Here is a 14,185-nt window from a genome sequence, read left to right as displayed (position 1 = left end):
AAAGAGTCGGTAGCACTCTACAAGATAGTCCCTTTTCCCTGTAAGTAGCCTTGCCCCTGCTGTGGATCTACCCTCTGGTGAGAGTATTTACCAAGAAGGGTCATACAACAGGAAAGAATGTTTAGTAGCTTTTAACCCCCTTTTAAAAACCTTTTATTTCACCTGACCACATGGATGTTTCTCTAGCTGCACTAATCCACTATCCTAATTCAAATGTAATTAGCTAACTTTAACAGTAGGCTAAGATTCGTCCCAAATAATGAAAATTTTTATGATAAAAATAATTATTTGGATACTTACCTACAGTTAAAGTGGAAACCCACCCAGCCTCCCCACATCTTAATGGGTGGTCATGAAGAATCCTGACAAGAACATAAACATTCCAACACCACCTGGTGAGAAACAGGTGATTACAGTCCATCTGGGTAAGTCAGGCAGTATTCTTTTGTTTATTTTGAATGCCGATTGCACAGGACAGAGTGAGGATGTAAGCTAATTTACCAGTAGGTAAGTATCCAAATGATTAATTTTATCATGAAAATAATCATTATTTGTTTTGCCAGTAGCTTTACAGATCATGTTCACAGTTGTGATGAATAAGTGACTACAGACAAAAGTTGATGCCCATAAATAAGCAACAGAAAAAAATTGATGTCCAGAAATAAGCACTTGAAATTATTAATGAGAGTTCCATTTCAGGAGCCCTCCTTATTGGACCTCACACTGAAGTCAGTCTTTCTGATAGCATTTGCATCCTCAAAATGGTTAGCAAGATTTACCAGTTGTCTGTTAAGTTCACACTTACTAGGAGCTGGTCATCAGTGGGCCTGTTGTTTCCTCCTAATTTTGTAGCAGTGGCCCAAATAACCAGTAGCCAGGACTAGTCCAAAGAATTTTTTGTCATTACTTCCTGGCTTTCACCAACAATAATGAAAACCTTTATCTATTCAGTGACCCATTAAGTTTTACTTATGGAAAACCAGTCTTCAGGAGCAAAACCTCCAGTGTTCTGCACATGGAATGGGAAGAACCGTGTACAGTAATTAAGAACATGGTGTTCTGTGGGTTAGGGCAAGTAATCTCAAGAGCCAACAATAATGTGGAGTATGGAAAAGTGGAACAAGTACAGTGTCAGTTCAAAAAGTCTGAATACAGTGCTACTTCTGTTGCTTTTCGGCAGAATTAAGAATTATCTTCTGTTTTACATGTAGGTACAAGGCAGTTCTATTTTACCTTGACCACTGTTTTTATTCATTGACATTTCCCTTGAAAGGTTTGACTAGTAGTTACTGGGATCGATAATGTTTTTGTCATCTCACAGAAAACTGTTCCAGTTTTTGTGAAGCATACTGGTTCCTCTAACTCTTTTCCTGACTCTGTGTCCTTGTTTGACCTGGCTTCAGACATCAAAACATTACATTCACCCTATTGTCTTTGGCACTGGAGTATAGTGATCCATCTATGATAACAGCATCTCCATGTGGTTATCTCTGCAGTATTCATTTGTGCTTGAAGGTTTTCTCCTTACTATTACATTTGACATGTATGAAACTTGTAGTTCTCAGTGAAGGAGACAAGTGCTGACTAGTTCTCATCCTGAAGAATTCTTGCAAGTCATACTTTCAGTTCTGGCTGAAAATGAAGAGTTATGAGAGCAGCTGACAGTGACCTTTCAGAACCTTTTCTTTGGAATTGGTAACAATTTGGTCATGTTTGAAGGAGGACTAACTGTTGTTCTTGATTGGATAGTAAAACAGCCATTGACTTTCATTCTTAGTCCCTCTAAGAATGACTGAAATTGTTCTTCATCTCTGCGTGGAGGGTATAACCATTTTAACATTATCAGAATCTATAATGTTCTCAATATCTAACACCAGAATGTAAGATGAATCTTCAATGAAAAGGGGTGGCCCATTTCTTGCAACACAGTATTGTATATCCACCTTCTCAATAAAGGTTTCTGTGCATTGAGGACCTGCTCATGACATCAATAGATTGTTGTGGCTCTATCCATTTGCAACTGATACAGTCTCATATGCAACAAGTGTTCACTTCCGATCCAGACACTACCTATCAAGTCTGCTAGGTCCTCAGTCAACCCAATTGCTCCTCTGTTGAGTAGTTCTAAATGAGAAAACTCATATAGACTTGTGGATAACAAAATTCCCATTGTAGAATGCCTTCATTACCACTGGATATTGTTGCTAAAAAGCACATTTCTTGAAGGCGATTAGGAAAACTTACGGCATAGTTAATTTCGTAGTTCACAGAGTAAAGGGGATTAGCTTTAAGAGTGTTCAAGGTAGTTTGGAATTGCTTTCCGTGAGTGAGTGGATCAACATGAAGATAGAAAGCTTTATGTCTACAGCAAGGTTTAGAATGGAATTGCAGAATCTCAAGCCTTGATTGTTCACATTAGTCTTTGCAGTTCAAAGTTGACATTCCAGACTCGTCAAAGCAGTGGTCCTGTTTTGCCTCTTCCCTCATGTTGTCAAGCTACTTGCTGTGACTTGATTTTACTAAGCTTGTGTTCGTTACATATGATAAGACAGAAAAGACAGCAGTGCCAGATGGAGCTGCTCATGCTTCAAGAATGGAACCTGCGCAATCACTGTCTTGTATTAATAATTGAGTGTTCTCAGTGCCAATAGATTTGTTTTGTCAGGGCATACAGTGCATCAGTCATAATCCTCATTTCAGATCGCTGACTCCTCTTCTGTGCTTCATGGCAAGCTGCAAGCATGATGTAGACTTCACCCACACCCTCAGTTTGCAAGACCTCTTCTGCCAAACATACTCTTAGTTGTGTACTTTTGTTTGTGTACATTGTTTGTTCAGTGACAAGTAAAGGGGTAGGATGCTGTTATGTATGTGGCTTGTATGTAAGCACAAGAGATTTTCATAACTCCTCAGCTTAGGAAAGCATACTGCGAACATGAACAGTTCCAAGTGTTACTACCATGTGCAGTATTACAGTTGCATATCTCATTTTAGTATTGTATATCATCCTATTAGAACTACCTCACAAACTATGATTCTGTTAGTTCTGCTTCATGTAGTATATGATTCTTTATTGTATGTTAACCTTGTACAGTGCTCCTTACTTCACTTCATGTGAGCTTAGGGAATTTCCAAGCTGCTTATAATACTCTACGTTTAGGTCCTGTGTGTATGTGTGTGTGTGTGTGTGAGAGAGAGTGAGTGTGTATAGGTGTGTGAAAGCATGTATGTGAGGTTCTCCTAGTTGGAGACAAGGTACAGTATACATTCTCATCACCCTATCATCCAGCAACAAATGGAGAAGCCAAGATATTAATTTGTTCAAACCTCAACCACAGTGTAAAGTACAAACAAGTGAATTCTGGTACTAATGTAGTATCTTACATTGCAAAGTTTCCTACTATCCTATAGAACAACTCTGCATGAACTATGGGTGTATGACACAATTTTATTAATGGGGAGGAGGGTTAGGAATAAGTTAGATCTTGGGTATCCCAGTATGCAGTCAGTTAGGAGAGAAAAGTTAATGAAAAAGTGGGAAATCTCCCCCCCAAAAATTAGATTTTTCCCACCATCTTGTGCAATGGTTAGCAGGAGAGATTATGAGAGAGAGGTAATTTACACTATGATGTAACCATTAAATACAAATCAAGTTGATTGTGCAGATTTACAAGATTCAGGTTCCTCAGTTAATTTTGCCAAAGGTAATATTGTTCATCGGGACCTTCATCCACCATGTGTATTTCAGTCTGTTCTTGTACCAGCAGAGATCATAATCACAGTACAGTACTCCTCAATAGAATGAGTACAGTAGAGGGAAACCTTCTGAAAGATTAGATTTTTTCATTGTTGAGAAACAATTTGTTCAGTGACAAGTAAAGGGGGAAAGAAACTGTTATGTATGTCTCATATTTAAGCACAAGAGATCTTTTATAGCTCTGTATTGCAAGAGATCTTATATAACTCCTCAGTGAGTGAAACCCTTGTACCGTACTGTGAACAGTTCCAAGTGTTACTATGTGCAATATTCCAGATATTTTTTTATTTAATATGAACAGGCTATGATTCTGTTAGTGCTACCTCATGTACTATTTTATGTTAAGCTCAAATGCTGATATATTTTGTATTTTATCATTTATATTTGTTCCTTCAAGAATACAAATCATCATCTTTTTTATGTAGGAGTATCTTTCATTGTGAGCTGGAAAGCAGTCGAAACTTGGAAACAAGGTGGTGAACCAGGTAACCAGGTGGTTAAAAGATGGAGATGGGGGTGAGTGGGGAAGTATCCTTCACTCACCAACTGTAGTAGATAACAGACGTGCTATCCCTTGCTGTCCTGACTGCTGGCTTAGAACTCGAGTTTTGGATGAATATACTCTTCTTGTCATTCTCTTTTGTTTAATTATATTTATTGTGGCTTCTTGCATTTTATTATTACAGAATAAAAAAATGCTGTCATTACTGAGACATGGCCATCTTTCAGTAGTTATGTCTCCAGTAAGAAATAAACTTCTTGAATTATTTTTCTTGCAAGAGAATTTCCTGTTATAGACTTATTCATGCTAAAAGTTGTCTTGAATTTGCTGAGAACATGGCAGCTTCTAGGAAGGTTCAGGCCCGTACCCAGAGTTTTTTGTGGGGGGGTCGTTTTTCCTAAAATTGGACCTTTTCTTCTATATATGTCATTGCATATATAAGTATACACAAGATGAAATACTTGAAAATGTTATTTTAGTTATATTAAGAGGAAAAACTGGGCATGCGGTGTATGCCCTTCTACCCGGTTAGATGTTATTCAAAGTACTGACTTTGGTTAACAGAATTTTCACAGAAAATATGGACTTCCAGAAATTTGGGGGGGGTCTTTCGACCCCCCAACCCCCCTCGGTACAGGCCTTAGGGTCATCAGAAGCTATGTTGTTCTCTGACTATACAAGTAATATTGACTTGAGGTGTCTGTAAGGCTTACACATTATCAAAGTTTCTGCAGGAGTTTGGTTTACCTAGGATTAGGTAGTCATCCTGTTGTGGTCTTCCTAATTTACCTTGTGGAGGAAGAAGGCCTTCACAATCTCGTTAGGTAATTACTGGGGTTTTGGCATTATTAGCTGCTGCATTTAAAAAAGTGGGCTCTATTTGCAGTAGTCCTTCCTGGAGAGATTCTTCCAATAGGTGTAATTTATTCTTCAGTTCTTGACTGAACCAGCCCTGTGATGCGAGGCTAGTAAGGACAATGGAAGAAAGATTATGAGAGCCATTAGCAGCAAGAAAGGGGAAGTCTAGTTCTCGCATAAGAAATCTGGATAGGCTGCTTCCTCATCCTCCTCCTCATCTGCCCACTCTTCCTCCTCTGCTACTGCTGCTGGTGGGGTGTCACGGCCATGCTTAACTACTGGAAAAAGAGAAAAAACAACTGTCAACATCTATAAGAAACATTCTCTCTCTCTCTCTCTCTCTCTCTCTCTCTCTCTCTCTCTCTCTCTCTATATATATATATATATATATATATATATATATATATATATATATATATATATATATATATATATATATATATACATATATATACTGTACATACATACATATATAATTTTTTCTCCTCTGAATAAAAGAGAAAAAGAACATTAGCATGAGTGCCACAAATAAAAAAAAAAAGGATTTTGACAAAGGAAAATCTATTTCTGGGGAGGGGCCGTGTCACCCGGTGAAATAATCCATTCAGCACTTATTTCTAGGTAATTCCGTTGCTAGATACCAGAGAAAAGCTAAATGTAAAGCTGGGGTTACTACCCCAGAGCGAGCTCCAAGAAATGGAGTCGTATATGGTAAAGGTGAGATTGTCACAATCACGGGACCCTGCCCTATAAAGATTCCCAATGTCAAAAGTCCCAACGAGAGAGGTGCCGATGAAGCCCATGCACTACTCTCAGACTGTACACAAGGCAACACTAGTCGCATTCCATGTTAGCACCCACCCCACTAGAATGATGTTTACCATGGGAGGGAGAGAATGAAAAACAGGGTGGGTCACGGGTGACACGGGCCCCTCCCAGAAATAGATTTTCCTTTGTCAAAATCCTTTTTCTGGATCGGGGACCCGTGTCAGCGGTGAAATAATAACAGAGAAATAAATATCATTCTTATGCTATTACAGACTTTAAATAGAGACGTTGAAAACTAGGGGAGAATTCCACCCTGAACATTAGTAAGGTCCTCGAAATTCATGTAATGAAAATAATGTAAGTGGCCACTGCTCTAAGATCATGAGCTTTGGAATTGAATCTGAATAGGCTTGTATTAAGAAAATACATGCTGCCTAATAGCAGACCACAATGACAGTACCCCCTTTTTCAAATAAAGAGGGACCTGACAAAATTGCGAGGTCCTGTCTAAATAAGCCTGTAAGGAGAAAACTGGGCACAGAGGCAGACCTTGTGAAAGGGGGAGTACTTTCCAAGGTGACCACCGAAAATGGGGACCTTCAACTGTAGATAAAAAGTTAGGGTGAGGAATTTGCAACACTACCCCTGATGTGGGGAAACCAAAATGGTTGGTTACCTTTTCATTTCTTCCTTGTAGGTGACAAGAGGTTCTCCTCTTCAACAGCATCTTCAGCTAAAGCTGCTTCGACGTACTGTTGGTAGTCAGGGTCATTGTCGTCGTCATCAACATCAATGTACTCAAATTCTTTGGCACTGTCCTCATCACTATGATTGGGGTCACTTGGGAAAACCCCCTAAAACCTGTGGCACCACAGAAGGTTCCAACCTGAAAAGAGAATGAATATGTACACTGACGTAAATGGGCACAGCATCTGGTTTGGCATGTTTCTTTATCACTCATACTTCCTGGTAAACTGGGCACAACATCCAGTACCGGCTGAGTTTTGTGAAACGTGGTTTCCCGTAAATCGGTCACAACATCCAGTACCAGCTGGGTTTGGTGAAATGTGGTTTCCAGTGAAATGGGTGCTCAGCCCATACCAGATGGTTACACTCCTCAGGACAGTGAAGCACCCAAACAAGATGTGTGTATGCAGACAACTTCTTCACCAGCATTGGTCTTGTTGAGCACTTAAGGGACACGTACCAGTGCTGCTATGTTGGCAGACCAGCTCAGCAGCAAGACGACCAAACGAGGCACCATGGACTACAGGAGCTGTAACGGTGTTCTGGCATTGAAGTGGAAGGACAACAAAGTACTCAACAAGCTGTCCACTGATGCAGGAGTAGAACCTTGGCATCTGTCAAGAGGTATGACAGAGATGCCAAAGAGAAGAGGTTATGTCCCATGTCCTGACATGATAAAGCAATACAATGGTAAGATGGGTGGCATCGACAAGGGTAACATGCTGACCCATCTTTACAAGATGCCCCTCATGTCAAGACGCTGGCCACTCAAGATCTTTGGATATTGCATTGATGTATCCATTGCCAATGCTCGGCTAGTCTACAAGAGGGACGTTGCAAGGCTAAATGAGAAACCCATGCTCCTGAAGAATTTTTGCCTCTCCATCTCCAGGTACTGCAAGATGCAAAGGAAGTCCAGAGTTTTCTCTCATGCCATGAGCAGGTCAGATGACACTCCTTCAGCGCCCACTCCTTCTATCTCTGCTACTCAGGAGTCTGTTGGGAAAGTGGTGTTCCCAACCAGAGGTCAGTTGTCGCCAGGAAGTACCAAAAGCTGTTAGAACTGATACCTCCACCCTCCATGTACTGGTCTTCACCCCCATGAGACAGACTTGTAAGAACTGCTCCACCAAGAAGAATATCTACTGGTCCAAGTGGATGTGCAACCTTTGCAATGTGGCACTGCATCTTTCTGATGCCAGGAACTGTTTTGCACTGTATCATAGTGTTGTGATATGAATATGGACATTATTTTCTAGTGCTTTATTGAATTATTTGACTCTATTTTTACTGATGTAGATGTATTTTTGTAATGAAGAGCAAAGAAGTTTTAAATATTTGAGTCCCCTTATTCCATGGGTAGAGACTAGGATTAGAGAACTTCAGTTTTCTGTTTTCATTTTCAGTTTTGGAATTAAGTTCCATCACCTGTAGAACATTAAATTTTATTTCTTGTTCTCTCTCCCTAACTTCTTCAAGGAGTGAAAACAGTGTTTCCCATTCCTTGCTTTTCACTTGGCACTGGCAGTTATTCATTGGCCGGCTGAGAGATTTCCTGCTCTATTGTTTCTCTGGTCAAAGCACAGTGAGAGCGACCCAGCCCTTTCCTTGTCAGCCTCTAGTTTGCCTTTGCTGTTGAGGGTTAAACTGCCTGCAATTTATGCTGGAATTCTCCAGTAGCTCCTGAGAAAATGAGTTTTCTTGAAGGGTAGCAAGAAATTTATTAGTGTACTTTTCAAGTTTTCTGGCGGACATGCCTCGACAGGAGCATCTTCTATAATTAGTATCATAGAAGGGGAATCTTTCTGCTCAGAGCATATACTCAGCAGATCACAGTCTTTCCCTTTTACCTTAGCTGAGTCAGGTCCCTTTCAGGATGTAGCATTAAGGCTAAAGATTGCCTTTAAAGTCTTTTCCTAATTGGGTTCGACCTCTCCTCTCCTCTTCATTGGAGTTATCTATACTTTAATTGTTGAACAGTTTGTCTCTCGGGAACTTTGGTTCCAAGTGATTTGTTCTTAGTATCTTTCAAAACTACTCCACTTTGAACAGTCTTTACACTTAGGCTGTTCTTTCCTGGCATTGGCACATAACTAGGGAAGTCTTTTGGCTTGCTTGCTGTGTCGCTTTTAGCTTTTGGTAGGGCAAAGATTGCTCTTATTCTATCATTCCCTTGTTGGAGTAGTGGCTAATGTCTCATCTCTTTTGATGACAGATTGAGAGTTTCTTCAATTCTTACCCCAAATCTAAGGTGGAGATGAGATACTGCTTTGCCGGCCTCTGCTTTCCAGTACTATTTGAAGTTATTTACCCCAATGACTGGAGTGTTTTCTCCTTTCATTAGTGGTGTTAGGGCTGAAAGGAGTTATTTTGACTTTGTATGGGTTCTTCAGGCTGTCACCTCCTCAAAGGAGTTTGGTTCCTTTCCCAAGGAAGGGATCTCGAAGTCAAGGGCATTAATCCATCCTTCACTGTTCATTTGAACTTCTCAGGTTTCTAAGTAATGAGGGTGAGTGTCTGACATATCAGACTCCCTGTTCCTCATTCTATGTGAGGGATGTCGCTCAAACTCCTGAACACTTTTTCTGTGGGACTTGTGAATTGTGATGGCTGTCCCATGTTGTGTTGTCACCAGAGCTCCGTTTTGGACAAGGTATTGACGTTGTCCAAAGTATCTAAGCCTGGTGGAAGTCTGGAGGTAGAAATGGAATGACTGGATTCCATCCTTATTCTCTCTTGAGAGCAGCTTCTGGGCCAATGTACATGCTGGAGTTGGGCAGAGTACAGGTGACAGCACTTCAGGCATCCTCTCCCAGTCAATGACTGCCAGAGTCCCCATTGTCCTCTCTCTTATAACAAGGAGGGGAGAGGACTAGGCAGAGTTTAGTCCACCACCCAATTCTGGGTTTTACCAGGACTATGGGTGATGCCATGATTCTCCAAATGGTTCCTTACTTGAGTGACCCTTTCTCACCTTAGAAAGGGCTCTCAGGCCCAGAGCCCTACTATTTTGTCCAACTATTTTGACAGACTGGCAGCGATTCAGGAGTCATGACCTCCCTTGCTTGCAAGGCACACAGGATTACAGCAGTTCCGTGGTGGTTCCTCCCAACTGAAGGGTAAGTCTCCAATATAAAAGGCTATGGTTTGTATTCCAGTAGGGACAAGTAAAAAATTTTGTATACTGTAACAATTGTAGTTGTCTGCTCTCCGTCTGTTGACTGCCACATCAACCTGGTCCTTAGGAAAGAGAGATGAGGAGCTTAGAATATCTCCATTTCTCAATGCTAAGATGGAATCCATGCCAAGAAATCTGGAGAACTTAGAGAGGGCAGAATCTCTCTCCCCTTCAGTAACCAATTGGCCCACATATTTGCAGTTAAGTAAGCCAAGTATGAAAAAGTCTTGCTGCCAGACTGCAACAGTCTAAGGAAGGTGGCACCCTCCTCACTGTTGCTAACCATGGAGGCAGAAGAGATCTTGCCCACTGTTGTCAACCATAGGTTAAACCATGAAACCACCTGAAATGCCAGAGAAGCGGTTATCTCCATTGTAACTGACTCTAGGTGTGTGAAGGAGGTGTCCTCCACCTTAAATTGGTCTAATGTAGGCCTGAGCCTAATTGAACCAGGTCTGGATCCACTTGTCTTACTTGTAATGCAGCCTTGGGGGTTACATAGAAGCGTCTGTGCCATGGAAGTGGTGGAGGGAGCAACTTAAAAGAACTACTAGATCAAAGTGAATTGTCCCGATCCAAAGACGAGAGAATTCACTTGGTTGAGAGTGTAGTCAGCATGATTAGAGCATGGCAACCCCAAAGATGTCTTCATTTTTTTCTTAGGCCCAACCAGCGCCAAGTTGTTGTACCCATGAATGAGTTCAACGACTTCTGCATAGGTTGTTATAAGTTCTTCATTGTCTCCATCTAGGGGGGGAAGAGGACCTTCTACTTCTGGTCCATGGAGTTTTTGATCCCTTCTATCAACCAAATCGGATGCAACAAAAAGATCTTTGTTAATTACTGGGCATAAGCTCGCTCAGGGCCTAAGACCTTCTTGGAAGCATAGATTTCTGCAGAACGAGAAGGTGCCTTGTCTTGATCACGATCCCGTCCACGAGAATGGGAGTGCATACTATAATGAGGGGATGAAGGGTGTGGTTGGTTATGCGGCTGTGTAGGGCTCCCATTATGTGGAGAACGGTCACAGTCGTGTGAGTGAGAATGTGGATTGCTGTACCATCCGTGAGAACAGGAGCACGTATGATGAGGAGATGACAGCCATTGATGGTTGCACAACCATGTAGGGCTCTCGTTACGTGGAGAACAATCACAGCCTTGTGAGCAAGAATGTGGACTATGAGATGTAAGAGGAGAGCGGTCTTGGTCCCGAGAACGTTCCCTCAATCTTGACTTTTTAATGGGAACCTTGTCATCCTTCTTCATAGTCGTGGCAAAAACGCTTGTTCCTTGAGTAAGATGAGTAGAAGAAGACGCGATAACTGTAACTTCTTGCAGAGAAATCCGATTCACAGACTTGTGGTTCTTACAGGAGACTTCTCTTGATGTGTGTGCCGCACGGGAATCGGTAACTGGGTGACGTGTAACTTGGTAGGCACACGTCTGTGCACAGCAGGAACAAGTTCGACACAGAAGTGTCTAGCAGAATGGTGCAGGAGAACCAGAGCGTGAATCTGAAGAGGGCCTATGAATCTTCTGCATGGAGGTGCTTCAAATGAAGTCTTTCTTCTTCCAACGTCTGATAGGGAGGGAATGAACAGACGGCAAGGAAGAAAAGGAGGAAGAGAAAGATGAAGAGGGAGATCTATGACGTTTCTTCTTTGATTTCTTCTACCTGTCCAACTGTACTTCTTCAAAAGAGCACTATCAACTCTATCAAACAGAGCTTGAACAAGAGAGTCGGAAGCAGCAGACGTAGAAGGCACAGGAATGGACGCTGATGGAGGTGGCAAGGCTGATGATGATAAGATTTAGGATGAGGGAAGAGCAGCCGTGGAAACGCAGGAAGAAGGTCACAGAAACCGTAGCTTTGGAAACTATCATGGTGGACATGAAGTGGGACAGTAGGCCCCCAAAGGAGGTTACCCCTGGAAGGCCTAATGACGCCAAGCACTTGGAGACCTTTTGCACTACCATGCCTGAAAAGACTGTACAAGGGGGAGCTGGATCATCCCTCGGGGTTGGAGGGGGTTACTTCCCCCACTGAAAAACAGGAGCAGCTACATCAATTACAAGATCTCCCGAACCCCTCTTTGAATCATCTAAAGACAAGGCAATAGAAGAACAAGAAGGAGTAAAATCTTCCTGAGAAGAAGATGCAGCAAGAAGAGATTTTGGCATAGAAGAGGTAGAGCAAGAAGGAATGGAGGTTTCTGCCACCATTGGAGTTACGAAACCTTCCCAAGAAAACAACCTTTCCCAAGACCCATTTTTGAACAAAGGACTTTTGATTTGGCTTTTCGATCTTGCCTGACATCGCTTAGACCCGATCCATGTATCATCTTTCTTCCCACTAAAAAAATTCTTCCATTGCTCTGGAGACTAATTATGGCACTTGGAACAGGGATTACTTACATTATAATCATTAGATCTGCATCTGCTACAAGCGGTACTGTATGTGGGTCTGTATCCAAAGAGGCTAAACAACGAGAGCATGGGAAATTACCAATGCCGGGCATCTTCTCTGAGGCCTGGATTGCTTAGATGATTCATGGGTTTGCATTTATGGGAGTGCAAAAAACACAGATAGCACAATATAATACACAATCACACAACAAAAAAAGAGAATGAAAAACCAGAACAGCAAGGTGCAAAGTGGGCAGGAAGAGCTAAAAACAACTGGCTTCTGAGCAAGAAAGACAGCTTTCATCTTGCTTGGAAGGCAATTAAGAGAGAACTGAAGCATCACAGCACCGCTAGGGGGGAAACCAGGTCAGGCTCCACTCACCTCCTTCCCCATTGGCTCTCCCATTGCCACCAAAACCTTGTGCTATTAATAACCAGACTCCAGCAAAGCGCTTGAGAAAATCCCCTTACGTTAAGACCAAGGGTTTGTTCTGTATATGAACAATTGTATTTTTCATAGGTATACAAACCAAAGACTTTTATATTTAGTCCCACCTTAGCTACTCCACTCAGTCCCTGTGGCCAACAGCTGGTGAGTGAGGCATACTCCCCATCTCCTGTTAACCACCTTCTTACTAAGTTTCCAGCTCACACTGAAAGATACTCTATATAAAAGGCTCTAGAAAAATACAAAGTTATTAGTTACTTATTCCTAGTGGTGGAATGTTGAGCATAGTTCATTTGACACCATGGCTCTTCCAACAGATATATCATTTGTTGTAGATCCATACGTCACTTTAAGGAAAAGCATAATTATTGAGCTATATTCGCTGATATGGTGCAAAAATTAGTTTTAAGTTTTTTTGGCATGAAGGTGGTTTGCATAGGACAGGGTGCCCTATAGCAAGTTTTTCTGGGAGTAGAATAGCCAGCGTAAGTTCATTGTTGACCATACATTGTCGGTAAATTATATGGTACAGAAAAGTAAATGTTACTTTTGAACCTGTAATCTGATACACTGTAAGTACCTTTAATTTATATTTATTGTGCATTTAAGTTGATTTTAAGACTTTTTTTCATACCATATTCATCATACATGGTAAGTAACCCAGTTATGGGGTTGGGGCGATTTAAAATTACCCTTACTTCATGTGTAATTCAACACCATTTCTTCATAACTTCTCACCTTCCTTTTCAGATTGATGTTTATCAGTCATGATGCCTCAGAAAAACTGCAGACTTCCAATTGTGAAATTGTGTCTTCTAGAACATCCCTTTCAAGTTTTACTACTAAGTCCCATTCCTTTGTAAGTACTAACATTTGATATCACAGAACAACTATACTTATGCAGTGTTAGCTTCATGTCTGCTGAAAGGTTCAGTTGACTTTGCTGTACATTCATTGTTTTAATGAACTGGAAACCATGTGCCCAAAACTACGAAATAATTTCGCTACTATGGAAAGCATCTTAAGTACATTTTTATTTTTGTAGTTTTGAAGAGTTTGACATTTATTTATGATGCAGTTTTTTTATTATGCTGTTACAACCTTGTCCAATAATGATGGATGATGGAGGAAAACCTTAACTTTGAGTCGGGCTAGGTTAGGTTTGGTTGGAATAGGAATATTGGGCTATTTTGTATCTGCATTTTGCTAATTTTAATTTTATGCACCCAACGTCATGTTTCCCACTGTATTCCCCAGTTTTGTTCGATATAGGAGCAGTTGTAATGGATTAATACAGAATTTGCAATGGAAGTTATTGCCAAAGTAGTCATAAGATAACTATAAAAATGACAATTTTTTTTTAAGTAATTTGTATTTTTCATAAAATAAAAACCTGAGTTCTTTACATATGGGATTAACTTTCAGCGAGCTGGAAGTCTAGCCGTTAAACTTTTGCAAGGTTGGTTGTTGTGACAGTTACTGATGGTAGGGGCAGAAGCACCACCCACCCACCCAGTGTAC

The 14,185-nt window shown here is 41.1% G+C and overlaps 1 long non-coding RNA gene across 2 annotated transcripts in view; it reads left to right on the top strand.

Moving 5' to 3' along the window:
* LOC136852565 (uncharacterized) overlaps positions 1 to 14,185 on the top strand; it is a 145,616-nt gene that overhangs the window by 109,980 nt on the left and 21,451 nt on the right. For both annotated transcript variants that reach the window (XR_010857183.1, XR_010857184.1), the window contains exon 4: positions 13,415 to 13,523. This is a non-coding gene — a long non-coding RNA (uncharacterized lncRNA). The remainder of the gene's footprint in view (positions 1 to 13,414; positions 13,524 to 14,185) is intronic.

The sequence above is a fragment of the Macrobrachium rosenbergii genome, chromosome 3 (genome assembly GCF_040412425.1).
Source record: "Macrobrachium rosenbergii isolate ZJJX-2024 chromosome 3, ASM4041242v1, whole genome shotgun sequence".
NCBI classification, from domain to species: Eukaryota; Metazoa; Arthropoda; class Malacostraca; order Decapoda; family Palaemonidae; genus Macrobrachium; species Macrobrachium rosenbergii.
This window is presented reverse-complemented; position numbering and strand designations above follow the sequence as displayed.